At 36.5% G+C, this 17,361-nt stretch overlaps 1 pseudogene; it reads right to left on the reverse strand.

Annotated features, from left to right (window-relative positions):
* Positions 1-15,738: 15,738 nt before the first annotated feature.
* Positions 15,739-17,361, reverse strand: part of LOC150041080 (charged multivesicular body protein 1B2-like) — a 71,974-nt pseudogene continuing 70,351 nt past the window's right edge.

Consider the following 17,361-nt stretch of genomic DNA (forward strand, 5'->3'; position numbering starts at 1 on the left):
AGATTTATTCTACCAAGACTACATGTGAGGAAATGAAGCCCTTTATAAAAAGCCCAGTGACATGCCCCAAATCCTACCTTTTAGAATCATGAAACAGACTGACTCCAATTAACCCTAAAGGATTAATATCTGAATTCTCGTAGTTGCCTACTTTTTGTTGTGTGTATCAGTCCTGGGTCTTGAATTTAGGGCCTGGCCCTATCCCTGAATGTTTTTTATTCAAGGCTAGAGCTCTACTACTTGAGCCACAGATTCACTTCCAGCATTTTGCGAATGGGTTTTCCTTCCCAGGCTGGCTTCAAATCATGATCCACAGATCTCAGTCTCCTGAGTATGGAAGATTACAAGAATGAGCCGCCAACACCTGGTTTTGTCTATATTTTCCAGTTCACTGTCTTTGTTTTTCATGTGGGATTTCATCATTTGCCAATGGAATTTCAGGTTTTTCTTTTTAAAATACAAGTGACAAATTGTCCCATAATCAATTTCAAGCCTTGAGAAATAGCAGGCACAGCATGCCTATAAACGTATCTCTCAGCTGGGCATGGTAGCTCACGCGTGTAATCCTGGCTACTCAGGAGGCTGAGATCTGAGGATCAAGATTCAAAGCCAGCCCAAGCACAAAAGGACCTGAGACTCTTATTTCCAGTTAACCTGTAGAAAACAGAAAGTGGGGCTTGGCTCAAGGGTAGGGTGGTATCCTTGAGCTGAAGTGCTCAGGGACAACACCCAGGCTCAGGGGTAGGGTTGTAGCCTTGAGCTGAAGATCTGAAGGACAGTGCCCAGGCCGAGTTCAAGCCCTATAACCCAGAAAAAAGTGTCTCTCGGTAAGGGAATGAGGGGGAACTAGAGGAGGTAATGGAAGGTAGTAGGTGATGAATATGATTAACATGCTACATGGATGTATGAAAAATGAAACTTGTTAGGTTTGACAATTGATACACATTAATAAAAGAGCATTTCTCTCAGCAGAGTGGAAATAAAGAGGGTTGTTGAGAAAGAAACATAAAATCATGAAGTAGAAAGTGAGAAATAAATGGTTGCCATTATTTGCTCTTTTCGGCTCTTTCCCCTTGTTTTTATTTTAATTTTCTTTCCTTTGTTTTTTGTTCTCCAAATACAAAACATCCCAAACTGTGAGTTTCCTAGCTTTTGTCATTTAAAGCACAGCCTTAATACTCTTAAGCATTAATCAAAACATTATCTTGGATTATTTGATCCTTCAATTGATAGCATATGGGCTTTGTTACATGGTTTTCTTTTCTGGCACATGGAATCATATTGCAATGAGGCAGGTCACAGAATGTTTTACTTCCTTATTTTGTGGAGGTGAGGTCAAGGGGTAGTATAATTCACATAGACAATAGCCATCTAAAGAGATAAAACATTCAAATGATCAGTTATGCAGAGGCAGAAGAATAGGAAATACATGATCATTTTTTTTCTCATTTCCCCTATCACATGAATGGAATGACAGCAAGCAGATGTTAGTTGGCCTTCACAGATTTGTACTAGAGAGATTTCATGACTCTTCTACTTCTGTGTGTTTCACTTTAATCTATTACCCAACATTAATCAGCATTTGGAAGCATCCTATATCAGCGATGTATAGTCCAGCTCCTGATTTACTGTCTGATTCTTTCACCTCTTGTTTGATTTTCATGTGTGGTAGTAGAGGTCAGTCACCCCAGGAGCTGTAAGTAGTAGTCATTCCAATTCCCATTTGTTGCTGTCATTCTACCCTGCTGTCTGTCTCCACGGACCTGCAAGATGTGTTTCTGCTCACTAAGACTGAGATGGTAATTGATTTCCCGAAGCCCTATCTTCAATTCTCTTTAGGTCACCTACCAGCTTTTCTGCTCACTGTCAAAGAGAATTCAATTAACACGTGACAAGTGTGACAAACTTTTCCGTGTTCAATGTAGTTACCAGCTGTCTTAAAGTTTCCTGTCTTCAGCTACCCAAGAGGCCCCAGAATAGAGGAAGGATTCTTCCAAGTTGTTTCTTTTCCTTCTACCTCTGTATCAATTTTCTCTTTCACCAACCTTACAACAAATGATTTCATTTGTGTATTTAAGAGTTATACACTATGATCAAAGAGAAAATATTGGGTTCCTTTTTATTTAAAGCAAAGATGTACTCACAATTTAATGAGTGCTACTTCTTTTTCAAATTGTGGACTAAAGTAGGAATCTAATGTCGAGAACATATTTAAGGTTTCTGGTTACTGTCATGAAATGGGAGTCACAGTGTAGTCCTTTGTGTGATCTCTACTTTTTCTTATATTCAAAGTCCTCCATGAAGTATTAAGATATACATTTGTAATGTGTCCAGTTGGATTTTTAAACAATACAGTATTTGGAAAACAGTTCCAAATTAAACATATGTTGGTGTTTCTTTCATTGGACATTGTTCAAACAAAAGCCTGTACCTTTCATAAAAGGATAAATGTAATAGCAATACTTCAAAAACAGGGAGTTAAGTAACTAATTGTGACTCAATGAGTTCCCTAAAGCAGACACATCATGTTGTGTTAGTTCATATGTGGTAACATAAGACATCTCACATGTCCCCAAGAGTAGCAAGGTGAAATGTAAATGAGCTTCAGGAGGAAATTAAATTGGTTTCATTTGCTGGAGACCTTTAGAAAAGTCTCCAGTTATTTTGATAAGAAACACTGAGTTTAAAGGGAAAGATAATTTCTCCTCAATTTTAAAGTTTCATTTGCCATAGGTAACAAAATGCAAAGAAATTCCTTGAGCTTGGATGGCAACTTACCAACATTTCAACAATGGAGTTAGGAGCCAAGCTATAGGTTCCTGTCAGCTGTATGGAACGTGTCACTATGTGACTCCTTGCTTTAGTCAGCCATTGAAGTTAAACATGGGAATCTGGCATATTTTTCTCTATCACCCGTAAAATGGTTTTAAAATTTTAATCTCTCTCTTTTGTTTTGTCTGCTGAAGTGCTTGAGAGTTAAGTTGTAAAAGTTCTGATTCCTCATCCTCAGATTCCCAAGGAACAAGTGCAGGGTCTTACAGAATAAAAGTGCAGTCATAAAAATGAGGAGAGCGATTTAACACGAATGAAATTTTTGCTATCCAATGTGCCGTTCATTTTCAAATGTTGTGAAGAATGATCTCTAAATCATGGTTCCTGTAATCAAGAGGGTTGAGGTTTAAAACTAGCCTAAGCAGAAGTTTTGGAGACTCCATCTGCAATGAACACTGGAGGTGTGGTAGTAGTGACAGAGTGCCAAACATGAACAAGGAAGGCCAGAAAGAGCACTGGTAAAGATAAAGTAAATAAGTAAATACACAAATAAATAGAAAAACAAAACAGGAAAGGAAGAATATTCTCAAATGCTAGCTTCAGTACTTTGTGCTATATGGTTGCTCAGCATGTGGATTGTGAAGCCAACATTAACTGGATATTAATCCCACATCTATAATGTATTTCCTGTTTTAATATTGAGCAAATTACTTAATGCATTTATAATAATGTCCTTATCTGTCACATGGGTATATAACATCTCCTTATTTTGGAAGAATTAAATAAGATAATATTTGTAAAAGTGATCACTGACTGTTACAGGCAACACCATGCAAGTGTATGTTTAGTTGAATAATGAATTGATGCTTTTGGGACAGAATCTTAAGATTTCCAGGCTATATAATAAGGAGTGGGAAGAGAAAGAGGGAGAGAGAGAGAGAGAGAGAGAGAGAGAGAGAGAGAGAGAGAGAGAGAGAGAGAGAGAGAGAGAGAGAGAGAGAGAGAGAGAGAGAAGAGAGAGAGAGAGAGAGAGAGAGAGAGAAAAGAGAGAGAGAGAGAGAGAGAGAGAGAGAGAGAGAGAGAGAGAGAGAGAGAGAGAGAGAGAGAGATTCCCCATATTAAAGAAGAGGAGCTGAGAAGTTAAAAAAATCAAATAAGATCATTTGCAAGACAATATTAGAAAGAGAATCCCAAGATACTGTAGAAGGTCCACTTTAAATACTCATCTGTGGGGCCCGGAGTTTGGCCTAGTGGTAGAGTGCTTGCCTAGCATGCACGACGACCCAGGTTTGATTCCCCGATACCATATGCATAGAAAAAAGCCGGAAGTGGTGCTCAGGCTCAAGTGGTAGAGCTCTAGCCTTGAGAAAGTCCAAGGACAGTGCTAAGGCCCTGAGCTCAAGCAAAAATAAAAGTCCAAGGATAGTGCTCAGGCCCTGAGCTCAGGACTGGCAAAAAAATAAAAATACTCATCTGTGCCTGCAAATAAAGAAACTATTTGAAGAAAAATACCTGATAGAATTTAAAAACAGTGCAAATATGGAGCTAAAGTTAGTATTTATTTATTGCATGTACATTTATTTATATATTTATTTGAAATAGGGAAGGGGAAAACCAAGGGGCCTGGGAGGAGGTGTGGGAGGTAAAGTGGGAGAAAAACATGGGAAGGGGTATTAATGTTCAAGAAGTAATGTACTCACTACCTGATGAATGTAACTGTAACCCCTGTATACATCACTCCAAAAATACAATACATTTTTTTCATTTTTATTTATATTGTAATTAATAAAAGGATTAATTTTATATTTGCCAGATAGAAGGTGCATTACTTCACATACATTGATACCCCTTCTCATGTTTTTGCCTCCATTTCCCTCCCCCCACAATAAAATACAATTTAAAAAATTAGTACCTATTGCCAGGTGCGGTGGCTCACAACTGCAATCCTAGCTATTTAGGAGGCTGAGAGCTGAGGATTGCAGCTCAAAGCCAGACCCGTCACTAAAGACGGTGAGACTCCAATTAACCACTAGAAAACCCGAAGTGGAGCTGTGGCTCAAGGGGTAGGGAGGTAGCCTTGAGGTAACGAGCTCAGGGACAGCGCCCAGGCCCAGAGCTCAAGCCCCACGACCCACAAAACCAAATCTTATCTTAAGTACTATCATGTCTTATCTAGAATCTAGGTGAGGCAGGAGAAATTACATATTTTTTCTGAGTATAAATGTTTTCCATCCAGTATGTAAGGGAGTAAAGAGCAAAATGTACCTGTTGAGCCAGGTTCTAAAAAAACATTTCATTTACTTCTTGGTTCCAAAAGGTCCCTAAATTCTTGAATCACATAGACTATTCTGAATACAGCTGGTGAGGGAGAATCTGGATTGATCACAGTAACTCAACAGCTTCTAAAACTGTCCTGCTTGGCCTCCAAATTTATGGTTCAGAATAAAAACAGTTGTGGTAGTAGGGGAAGAAGAGAGGAACATAAAATACAGAACACAAAATGGTGACAAAGGCTAGGATCCAACTTTAGTTATCCTCACATATCTTGTTACTATGCCCCTATTTCTCTCTGTGTGTGTGTGTGTGTGCCTGTATGTGTGTGTTTCTGTGCCAATCCTGGGGCTTGAACTCGGGGCCTGAGTGCTGTCCTTGAGCTTTGGTGTTCAAGGTCAGTGCCCTACCACTTGACCAACAGCTCCACTTCTGGACCTTTGGCGATTAATTGGCTATAAGTGTCTCACAGACTTTCCTGCCCAGGCTGGTTTTGAACCATGATCCTCAAATCTGAGCTACCAACACCTTGTTCCTACTGTCTAGTTCTGTACATTAAATACATGTATTTCCTGAACTCCACTTGTATCATATAAACAATGAAGGGCTAATGGCCCTTCTAGACTCAAGATTCCAAGATTCTAAGGATGCCTTTAACCTTCTCTGGTAATTCTATGTCTACTTTCAGAGGAGTACGAAGTCATAAACTTTCATTGTCATACAAAATAGTGTCATTTACGGATGTTTTTCAATTATATCATGTTCTTGATCATAATAATGGTCCTATAAGTAGAGCGGGTATGTTTATTCTCAGTTGACATATGAAATTGAGGCTCAGAGGCTAAAACTCATAATTTTCTCTTTGTTGATATGCTCATCATGTTACATGGATCATCTAACTAGTCATAATGATCCTTTGAAGAATCTTATAATAGATAATGTAATTCTTTACTTTTGGCAAATTAAGACAGAGGCACAAGGAGAGTTACTGATTTGCTCAGGTTCATCTATATGTAAATCTAGGCACGTACCTAGATTTTAGAGATTTACAGTTAAGAACTGTCACGTTTCTCCTCTTATAAGAACAAAAATGGGATTTTGCTTTAATAAGATGGTAGGATAGAAGGCCAAGAGTGTGGTCTAGTGGTAGAGTGCTTGCCTATCATGCACGAAGCTCTAGGTTTGATTAGAGTGCTAGCCTTGAGAAAGCTCAAGGATAGTGCCCAGGCTCTGAGTTCAAGCCCAAGTACTGGCAAAATAAGATGGTAGGATAGAAAAAAACACCAAATATTAGTGAAAGCACAAAACTGTTTTGGAAAGGCAAACATTGTGGATAGAGTCCATATTGTTGCCCTCTAACATCTCTATCTTACCCCCAAATTCTCATTTATCAATCATTTTCATAAGCGCTATCCTCATAAGTCCAGTGAAGTATAAAACGTTTTACAGAGCAGGATACACTGCAGCATATCTCTCCCCTTTACATTGTTCAACCCCGCTTGCCAAGTCTACCTGTTTCAGGGGAGTAGGCCTGATTCATGCTTAATTCCCACTACAATAAAAAATAAATCTACTGGGACCTATTTCTGCTTTTCTAGCATGTGGCTAGGGCAAGGAAGGTGATTTTCTGAGTTATCTAAATGCACAATGTATATGTGAACTGTTGATAGTACATAGTATATATTTTGAGGAATTTTTCTGAAAAGATGTAGCTCCAAGCAACAGATGTTAAATAATATGAATGCAGGCATGATGTTGGGTTATTTTATGTGACATAACACTCTCTCCATCCTCACATCATGACCTCTTAATTTTTTGTAGTTGGTAAGATGCTTTCTTCAGTGCCATGTAGGTAAAGGATGCCAATATTTTCTAGAATAGAAAAAGTGGGGAAGAATCCTAGTAGTTTAGTTACACAAGTGGGTTGGCTTGACCTTGGAGGTAATGCAGTATTATTTCGCCTTCAGATAGTAATCAATAGAGCTAGAATAGTATTATCCTGTCCTGGCTCCCTTTCAAGTTTCAAAATGAATTTCACAATACATATGAAACCAGTTCTCAATTAGTAACCATTGGAGAAATTCAAGTTTCTCAACAATTGAGTAACAATGATAGTGATGTTCAAAATCATAATGAGCAAAGCTTGCCGTGGTGGGGTCTGGAGTGTGTCCTAGTGGTAGAGTGCTCGCCTAGCATGCATGAAGCCCTAGGTTCAATTTCTTGGTACCACATACACAGAAAAAGCCGGAAGTGGTGCTGTGGTTCAAGTGGTAGAGTGCTAGCCTTGAGAAAAAAAAAAAAACCAAAGACAGTGCCCAGGCCCTGAAGTCAAGCCCCAGGACTGACAAAAAAGGAAAAGAAAAAATAAAGAAAAAGAAAAAAGCTTGCCATGAGAACAAATAGGATGAGGTGGGGTCAATTCAATTTTACAGTCTAAAATAAATTACATTGAATAGTTTCTATTGTTGTTGCCAAATTAAATATTATCATTTGACATATCTTAAAGACAAGAAAGCCTACTGATTTGAAATGACTATAGCACATTGAACAGTTATGTCCTTTTCTGGGTCATAATGTTCCCATTTGTCCCATGAGTGGGTAAGAGTGCCAGTCATTCTCAGAATTTTCAGAGTATTTGTAGAAAGGAAAGAAACCTAAGAACCACCCAAATGCTATGGCTGCTTCTTTTCATGCACAGAAGTAGCCTGAAATGTCAGAGAAAAACTGTTTGTGGGAATTTGTACCTCGAAGGTCTCTTGGACAATCTTGAGTGGGCTGCTTTCAATAAGCTTTCAGTGAGAATGCCTAAGTACTAGAGATCCACTAGAAAAATGACAAAGCATAGGTTATTAACAAAAAGGAAAATTTTTGCATGTCAGTAACAATTATCAAGTACTAAAAAATTAGGTAAGCTTGTCCAAAAATTAGCAAGAATTTTGTCATTTAATTATCAATAAATGTTTTCATTCATCTACACTTTCATACATTGTAGGAAACATCATATATGAATAGTGAATACAGTAATTATGAGTTGCTTATAAGCATATTATATAGTTCTCACAAAATGTGGTCAAAATATTAAATATCAAAAGAAGTTCCAAAACCAAATTTTTAAGTTCCTGTACATGCGTTTTAAAGCTCAGTTGGTATGGAAACACTCTGTTTTTCCCACTTTATTGTCAGTTATATTTAAATAGTTGTATGATCTGCTGAGTGTTTTCCTGTACCTTATGAGACCTAAGAGAGTCAAAGTTCATGTGCTTACATAACTTGGGGGTATTGGTGGGCTGGGAAAGATGAGGGACAGTGATAGAAGAGGTGACATTGATCAAGATGTATTGCATTTATATTACTGGATTAAACTCTTTATACAGCTACTTAGAGATAATAATAATAAAAAGTCAATGTGCCGGGGCTGGGAGTATGTAGTGGTAGAGTGCTTGCCTAGCATGAATGAAGACCAGGTTCAATTCCTCAGTACCACATACACAGAAAAAGCTGGAAGCGGTGCTGTGGCTCAAGTGCAGAGCACTGTCCTTGAGAAAGCCCAAGGACAGTGATCAGGTCCTGAGTTAAAAAAAAGGCAATGTGCTTAAATGTTCATGACCATGTTTTAGATTGAAAATTTGTTTAAAAGTGATATGTCAGGCTGGGACTATGGCCTAGTGGTAGAGTGCTTACTAAGCATGCATGAAGATCCAGGTTAGATTCTGTGGTACTATATACATAGAAAAAGCTGGAAGTGGTGCTGTGGCTCAAGTAGTAGGGCTCTAGCCTTGAGAAAGTCCAAGGACAGTGCTCAGGTACTGAGTTCAAGCTCCAGAACTGGCAAAAACGTGGTGTGTCTCAGAAAATATGAGATTTCAGCAGTGTTTTGAGAAAAATTAATTAAAAATCCCCCTTTTAATATTCTAAGAATCCTAAGTATTCACTTTTTTCCCTCAATGGTTGTTTCACTGAAATCATATGACAAAAAAACACCAAAGGGCTAATGATGTACTCAGTAAAAGAAAATGTTGCTTCCCAATTGCACTTTGAACACCTTCATGATTTCCAGTGGAAATAACTGGAAAATAATTTTGGTGTCCCCACAATGCTTTTCTCTCAATTTCTATTGGACTGGACTTCATTAGCAAGCTGAACAAAACATTTTTATTTATAATTTGTATATCACTTCTTCCAAATATTGAAGTTATTGTTTTAAGAGAATGAACACATTTAAACAGTAATAAATTTGAGTTACTTCATTTACTTTTCTTTTTTGTTATTTTGTTGGTTGGATTTAAAAACATGGACTAATATTCTGGGGATATGATTTTAAAATCATATGCAAACCAACTCCTTTAAAATATAGTACAAGTGGTATATATACACAATGGAATTCTACATAGCCAACAGACAAGATAAAATAATGCCATTCGCAGGGAAGTGGATGAATCTAGAGTGAATTATGCTGAGTGAGACAAGTCAAGACCTAAGGAACAAAAGGCGCATGGTATCCTTAATATGCGGTTATTAAACCCAAAGTGTACAAGAGCGAGGACTCAATAACTGCATACCCAAAGCTATGGACATGGTAATGGAAATACAAACATAACTATACAGACAAAAAACCCTATGACTCTATAATCATAATGTTTTATTTCATAAACTGATATGTTTCTATGACATACAAACCGTTAGCCCAATTTCGATTAAGTTCTAAGTACTAAGTCCCTGAGAATGTAATTAGAGATTCCCTCCTTGAACAATTGTTTGTTAAACTTGTCATTTAAAATATGATGTAAACATAAGCCATATAATTAATATTGTTACACTATCTCACTTTGTTACCTGATATATCAGATATATTTGTGTTTGGTTATCTGAAATTGGATAGGGAACGGGGGGGGGGGAGACAAGATGAGGAGCGGGGGAGAGGGGAAGGGAAATGGAGAACAAGACATGGGAAAGGGTATCAATGTATGGGAATTAATGTATCATTTATCTGGCAAATATCATGTAACTCTTCTATTAATTACAATAAAAATATATTAAAAAATAAAATATAGTACAAGAGTTATCAACATAAATAGAAGCATTGAAAATATATCTTAGAAAGAATGAAATGTTTGATTATTCTTGGAGACTTCACTGTAATATTTAGCAAAGGGAAAATTTAAAAATGAATAAGCATTAACTTCTCTGATTTAATGTTGCAAAACTTTTATAGTTAAATAAGGAAATTATTACTGAAACTTTTTCCCCTGTTAGATGTGGGTCTTGAACTCTGGGTCTGGGCACTGTTCCTGAGCTCTTCAGCTCTAGGCTAACAGTATACCACTTGGAGGCACAGCACCATTTATAATTTTCTGGGGGTAAATTGGATATAAGGGTCCCATGGACATTTGTGACCAGGCTAGCTTTGGAACTGTGATCTTTAGATCTTGGCCCCCTGAGTAGCTAGGATGACAGGTGTGAGCCACCAACACCTGGCCCTGAAACATTTTTTAAGTTAGGGATTAAAAATACTAGTCACTAAATTATTGGGTAAAAATATCTAATGAAGCCAGGCGTCAGTGGCTCACAACTCTCTGATCCTCTCAGGAGGCTGAGATCTGAGGATCGAGGTTCAAAGCCAGCCCCAAGCACGCTCATGTCCAGTTAACCACCAGAAAACCAGAAGTGGCCCTGTGGCTCAAGTGGAAGAGCAATAGACTTGGGCTAAAAGCTCAAGGACAGCACCCAACCCAATCAACATATATACACACACACACACACACACACACACACACACACACACACACACACACACAGAGACAGAGAGAGAGAGAGAGACTAAAGAGATCATGAATATAGATTGTCAATTGTTCTATTTAGCAACAAAACATCCCATAAAATACACAAATGGCATCCTTTGTGAAACTTCCTCTTTTTATTTGGATAAATCACATGTTATCAGACAGAAATTTAAAGCTACTTTAAAAAATTCCAAACCTGGGCCGGGTCTGGGAGTTTGGCCTAGTGGTAGAGTGCTTGCCTAGCATGCACGAAGACCTAGGTTCGATTCCTTGGTACCACATACTTAGAAAAACACAGAAGTGGTGCTGAGGCTCAAGCAGTAGAGCTCTAGCCTTGAGAAAAAAAATCCAAGGACAGTGCTCAGGCCCTGAGCTTAAGCCCAGGACTGGAAAAGAAAAAAGAACAAAAAATTCCAAACCTTGGTTAGTAGGATGAGGGAGAATGATGAAAGGAGTGATGAAGCTGCATTGTACTTATAAACTGACTTGTTGAATGGTAATGCCTTTGTACAACTACTTAAAGACAATAAAATATAATTAAAAATGAAACCTGAAATAAATAAATAAAACTGGCAAACCCCAAACCTTTATACTATATTAATAAAAAGTACTTTACTTAGTTGTAGTTTGGTGCTATAGTTTTGATATCATATTTAAGAAAAGTGTTTACCGGAAACTAATGTTGGCTTTATCAAAGATATGTTAATAAGTATGCTTCTCACATTCTTTCACATACTATACACAACTAAAAGAGCAACTAATATGGAAGCTGTAAGATTTCTTAGGAAAACACTGCAAGGCAATACAAATCATTATCTACAAATAATGTTTAAGCATTCTGACATATGGTGTATAGTGTTTTTAATCTAGAAGAATATTTTAGAAGCAAGTATTGAAACCCAAGAACCAATTCTTTTATGTTACACTTGGTCACGAAGACGAGCAAGTCTCTGTGACAGTTCATCCTGGAAAGAGGCAAATTTTACAGGTCATTAAGGCTGTGAAAAATACAAGTCACTAGTATTTTAAACACCTAACATTTTAAATAATCCTATCAGAAACTCACACAGAAATAGCATGAAGAGTTTAATTTAAACATTTTAAAGAAATGAAAAAATTAGTCGAGGAAAAGCAGTGAAGGGGAACAAAATCAATTTACAGATGAAATGTGCATAGAAAATACCTCTCTTTATAAAGCTATAGACTAACCACATTTTGTTAATTTATGATATAAAATACCCTGGTAGAAAATACTTTTTAATTTGGGAACTCAGTACACGCAGATATTCTACTTCAATCATTCTATTTTTCTTCATAAAGAGGAATATTTTTATAATACAAAAGTGTAAATGTTTACTAATATAAATAAATGCACACTTCCCATAAAATATAGATCCCTAAAATTATTTATTTAAACAGACATTAAGAAAAATATAAATCAAAACAAAATCCCAACTCTACTTGTTCCATGGAAGCAATGCTGGTGCTAACAGGCTTTGTTTGGTCTTGTGAAAGCTCCATATTGATATCAAGGCTGAAAGTCGATTGTAAAAAGATTAGCATAAATGACTGTGATAGCATTTTACAATAAGTATTTCTAATTTAAATACTACATCCCAGATTTCACTTTAATTTATTAAATGTATTTTTATTATATTTAAATTGTTGTTTGAAGGAGTTTGAATTCCTCTTGCCAGTTTATGAGTATGATGTGTCCTGAAAAGGGTCATCCCTTATATCATGTTCCCCACTACTTCCATTTAAGTCAACATAGAATAAACTCCTATATCTGTAAAAAGAACTTCAAACATCTTCTAAATGAAGACTTCAGGGTAAATGATGTTACTAATTGTAAAGTATTTTTGTTGAGCCCTAAAATTCATCCAGTTAGATGATGCCCCCACAATAGAGAAGCTAATAAAAGACCAAGAAATTAATATAGTGAAAGAAAATAAACAGGGTAGGTAAACTTAGCCTCACAATCCATATCTAATATTTTAGTCAATTTCCAGACTGCCCTTAATAGAAATAATTCCCTGATGGGGGGGAGGGAAATGGGTACCAAGACATGTGAAAGGGTATCAATGTATGTGAATTATTGCACCTTCTATCTGGCAAATATCATGTAACCCTTTTACTAATTACAATTTAAAAAAAAGAATAAAATTTTCAAAAAAAAAAGAAATAATTCCCTGAATCCAACTATAAACTGAGGTTCAAAAAATTTAAGTATGTAGGGCCGGGAGTTTGGCCTAGTGGTAGAGTGCTTGCCTAGCATGCATGAAGACCTGGGTTTGATTCCTCAGTACCACATACATAGAAAGAAAATTTAAGTATGTTGTCAAAGATCATCTTGTGTGAGAGTTAAACCAAGGCTGGTTTGCTTCCAAGGTTCACTATTTTAATCTCCATTGCACTATTTCTTTAGGGTATTAACTATTCTTATCATTTATATCAAAACTAGTGCATGTCAACTACAGTCTAAAAAACTAGGGAAAATTCTGTAATTTTTGTAATCATTATAAGATGCTATTGACAGATTACCACTTGGAAAAGGAAAGATACTAAACCTTTGTTGTGAAAAATTACAAACTCCAACAGCAATTGGATATTTCACATCATTAAGTATGGACATTAGCTCTTCTGTATTTCTACCTTGTTTTATTGCTGTAGTAACTACCAGCCATTACTGACCTAACTCATTTCTCATATCTAGAGATATGTCTGGCTTCACAACTGAGGGGAAGTTTGCTTATTGTTAATTGGTGAAAAGCATCCAGGATGCTGTTAAACATCCTATAATGCATAGGAAAAATGTTCATGGCAAAATGGCTATACTGCATAGGTTGAGAAATACTGATTTAACCTTATCAAAAAGTTTCCTGCTGATACTGATTTATGACTGAAGAGGAGTAAGGCTGTAATGTATTTCTAAGCTCTATTATCTCATTTTGTCTTTTCTCTCCTGCCAGTCCTGGGGATTGAGCTCAAAGACAGGCTGTATATGAGCTGTTTTTTTGTTTTGTTTTGTTTTGTTTTGTTTTTTTGTTGTTAGCACTCTACCACTTATGCCATACTTCTACGTCTAGCATTTTGATGGACAATTGAGTCTCACAGGCTTTTCCTACAGGCTGTGGCTGGCTTTGAACCATGATCCACAGATCTCAGAGTGGCTAGGATTGCAGGCGTAAGCCACTGGCACCCAGCTTTCATTTAGTCTTCTAGTAAAAAGATTATTTAATAGCTAAGATAAATAGAAATCAATTCTACTAATATGGAGCCTTCTGACACATAATGGCTTTGTTTCTTTTATAATAGTCAATAAAAACCACTTTTACTAACTGCTTATATTAACATATGAGCTGAATTAGAATATTAACAAGGTAAAACAGTAGGCAACCTAACTTCAAGCCATGTTATCAAATACTGAGTAGCTTATTTTAATTTATTAACTTGGACATTAATTTGCCAATGACAAGTGATCTAAAGAGGTGATAAATCTAACTTTTCATTCTAATCAGCAATTATACCACAGCATTATTCATTAACTCTATCCCCTAGGTGACATTGAACTTTATCTTTCCAGAGGAAAGCAATAAAGAATACATAAACCCTATTTCAACCCATTAATGTACACTTGAAAATAAAATCTAAAACACTCATTTTTATTATTTTAGAAAATTTATTTTTGTGATGTTTATAGGGCTTGAACTCAGGGTCTGGGTACTGTCCCTGAGTATCTTTGATCAAGGCTAGTTAATTAGAGATTAGAATCTCATGAATTTTCTTGCCTGGGCTGGCTTAAAACTGTAACCCTCAGATCTCAGCTTCCTGAGTAGCTAGAATTGCAGGCATAAGCAGTCTGTACCTGGCTAAAAATGAATTCATTTTTGGCCAGTCCTGGGCTTGAGCTCAGGGCCTGAGCACTGTCCTTGAGCTTTCTCAAGGCTAGAGCTCTACCACTTGAACCCCAGCATCATTTCCAGCTTTTTCTATGTATGTGGTACCAAGGAATTGAACCTTGGTCTTCGTGCATGCTAGGCAAGCACTCTACCGCTAGGTCAAACTCCGAGCCTACCAAAATGAGTTTTTATTATGTTATGCTTTAACATGACATTTGTAACAGATATGATCAAGTCATTCTGTTCAAACATGAAAGACTAAGAAACAGTCTATACTGAACATCCTGTTTCCAAGAGCAGGATTGTAAAGGGCATTGGTTATTTGCTGTCTTAAAAAAGCAAATGAACCTGGGCGTAGTGGCTCAAGCCTGTAATCCTAGCTACTCAGGAGGATGAGATATGAGAATTGTGGTTCAGAGCCAGCCCAGGCAGAAAATGAGAAGTGGCCCTGTGGCTCAAAATGGTAGAGCACTAGCCTTGAGCCAAGAGCTCAGGAACTGCTCCCAAACCCAGAATTCAAGCTCAACGACTGATAAAAAAACAAAAACAAACAAAAGAAAACAAATGTAATATGGCTTTCTTTTAAATTATTTGTGTATCTTTACATATTGTTCAGTTTGTAGGACTCAAATTAGACATGAATTAATAGTTTTGGGCAAAGATTATGAAAAATCCAAGTATGTTCTTCATTAAGCCAATGTATTTCTTGGTTACCTTCTTTCATTTATTACCATATATTAAATGAATCTATCTCCAGAGATTTTAAAGAATATGTTAGCATGATTTGAACAAAGTCACACATTTATGAGTATGCCAATAACTAGATGACAATTAACATTCTTCAAATCATTAAATTTTGGTGTCAAGAAACGAATCTAATCAATGATAGTAAAGACTAAAATTTTAATCTATATCATAATTTTTAGAGTACTAGAAACTTCACACAAGACATCACACATACTAAGCAAACACTCTACCATTGAATCACACCACTGACCATATACCAAAGAATTTTAGGTACTAAATATTGAGCCAAGATTATCCAATAGCTCCTGAATAATGTCTTACCCAGCTTCATCTGCCATTTCTTGAAGTAGAATATCAACCTGGTTCTAGAAAAGGAATATTAGAATTTATACTTCAATGGTTTGAGCTTTAAAGGGTAGCCTGTGATTTTAAAAATGAATTAGAGTGAATGAATTAGAGTGAAATAAGCTAATCCCACATGGATGCACATCACATTTTCCCCCTCATTTGTGGAAGTTGGGGGAAATAAAACAAAACAATCAAGGTTACAGGATTAAGAGGAACTACTTAAAGGCAAAAGGGGAAGAAAAAAGGAGGGAGAGGAAGAGGTATTAAAATAGCAATAGAAGTGGGCATGGTGGCTCAAGGATTGAGCCTGTAATCCTAGCTACTCAGGAGGCTAAAATCTGAGGAATGTGTTCAAAGCCAGCCCCAGCACGAAAAACTGTGAGACTCTTATCTCCAGTTAATCACTAGAAAAGGGAAAGTGTGGCAGAAGCTCCGGGGTAGGGCTGTAGCTTTGAGCTGCCAAGCTCAGGGACAACACCCAGGCCCAGGGGTAGGGCCATAACTTTGAGCTGAAGAGCTTAGGGACAGTGCCCAGGCTTAGAGTTCAAGCGCCACGACCCCCTAAAAAATAGCAATAGATGGGAGGGTGTGGAGGGAGGAAAAGTGGGAAAAAACTTGAGAAAGGGTATCAAGGATAGAGAAGTAATATGCTCACTACCTGACAAATGTAATGTAACTCCTCTATTTGTTACCCCAACAATAAAATAAATTAAAAATAGCAATAGAAATGGTTAATAGAATCAAATTAATATATTCATATATGAAAATGCCATGATAAAAAATCTTACATTGTACAATTTAGTTTATGTTAATGAAAATTTTTAAAGAGGGAAACCTCAACTTTAAAAATAAACTATTAAAATGCTTTCATTACCACCAGAGGGTGCTGTCTATTTTAAAACATGGCTACTTTCAATTAATGTTAAGTTATAAAAAATAGTAAGAGTAAGATTCATATATGATTTGTACCTTTGAGGAATGTATCTCTCTAATGGAATGACTCAATCTGTAACACTCTATCATAATTCACTGTGTTTTCAAAATTTTACTGATGTAAATTGTGTAAATGGTTTTGTTTTTATTTCATACATGCATACTGTTCTTAGATCAATTTCACACTTTCTAATGCTCATGGATAACAATCCTTTCCCCAGTTTTGAACATTTTTGTTGCTATTTTCATTTATGTGTGCATATATATATATACATATATACATATGAATGGACTTCAACCATTTTAGATATATTGCTACATACATATGTACTATACAGATAGATATAATGTATTTTGCTCATCCATCAGTCTTTGCTTTCCCATTCCCATCTTGCTGTTTCCTCATGCAAACCTGTTACAATTTTATTCTGTTATTTTTCTTGGGTTTAAATTCCACATATAAGCAAAAACATGATAGCTCTAATTTTAGATTAGACTAGCCATAACTCATATTGATGCAAATCTGATATTTAGGAACACTTTCAAGTATCTCTGTCTATATTGTATATACTATATCTCCTGTCATTATGCTTTAAACAACACAGTTT

Source organism: Megascapheus bottae, chromosome X, assembly GCF_031878675.1.
Source record: "Megascapheus bottae isolate mThoBot1 chromosome X, mThoBot2.hap1, whole genome shotgun sequence".
In the NCBI taxonomy this organism is placed as follows: domain Eukaryota; kingdom Metazoa; phylum Chordata; class Mammalia; order Rodentia; family Geomyidae; genus Megascapheus; species Megascapheus bottae.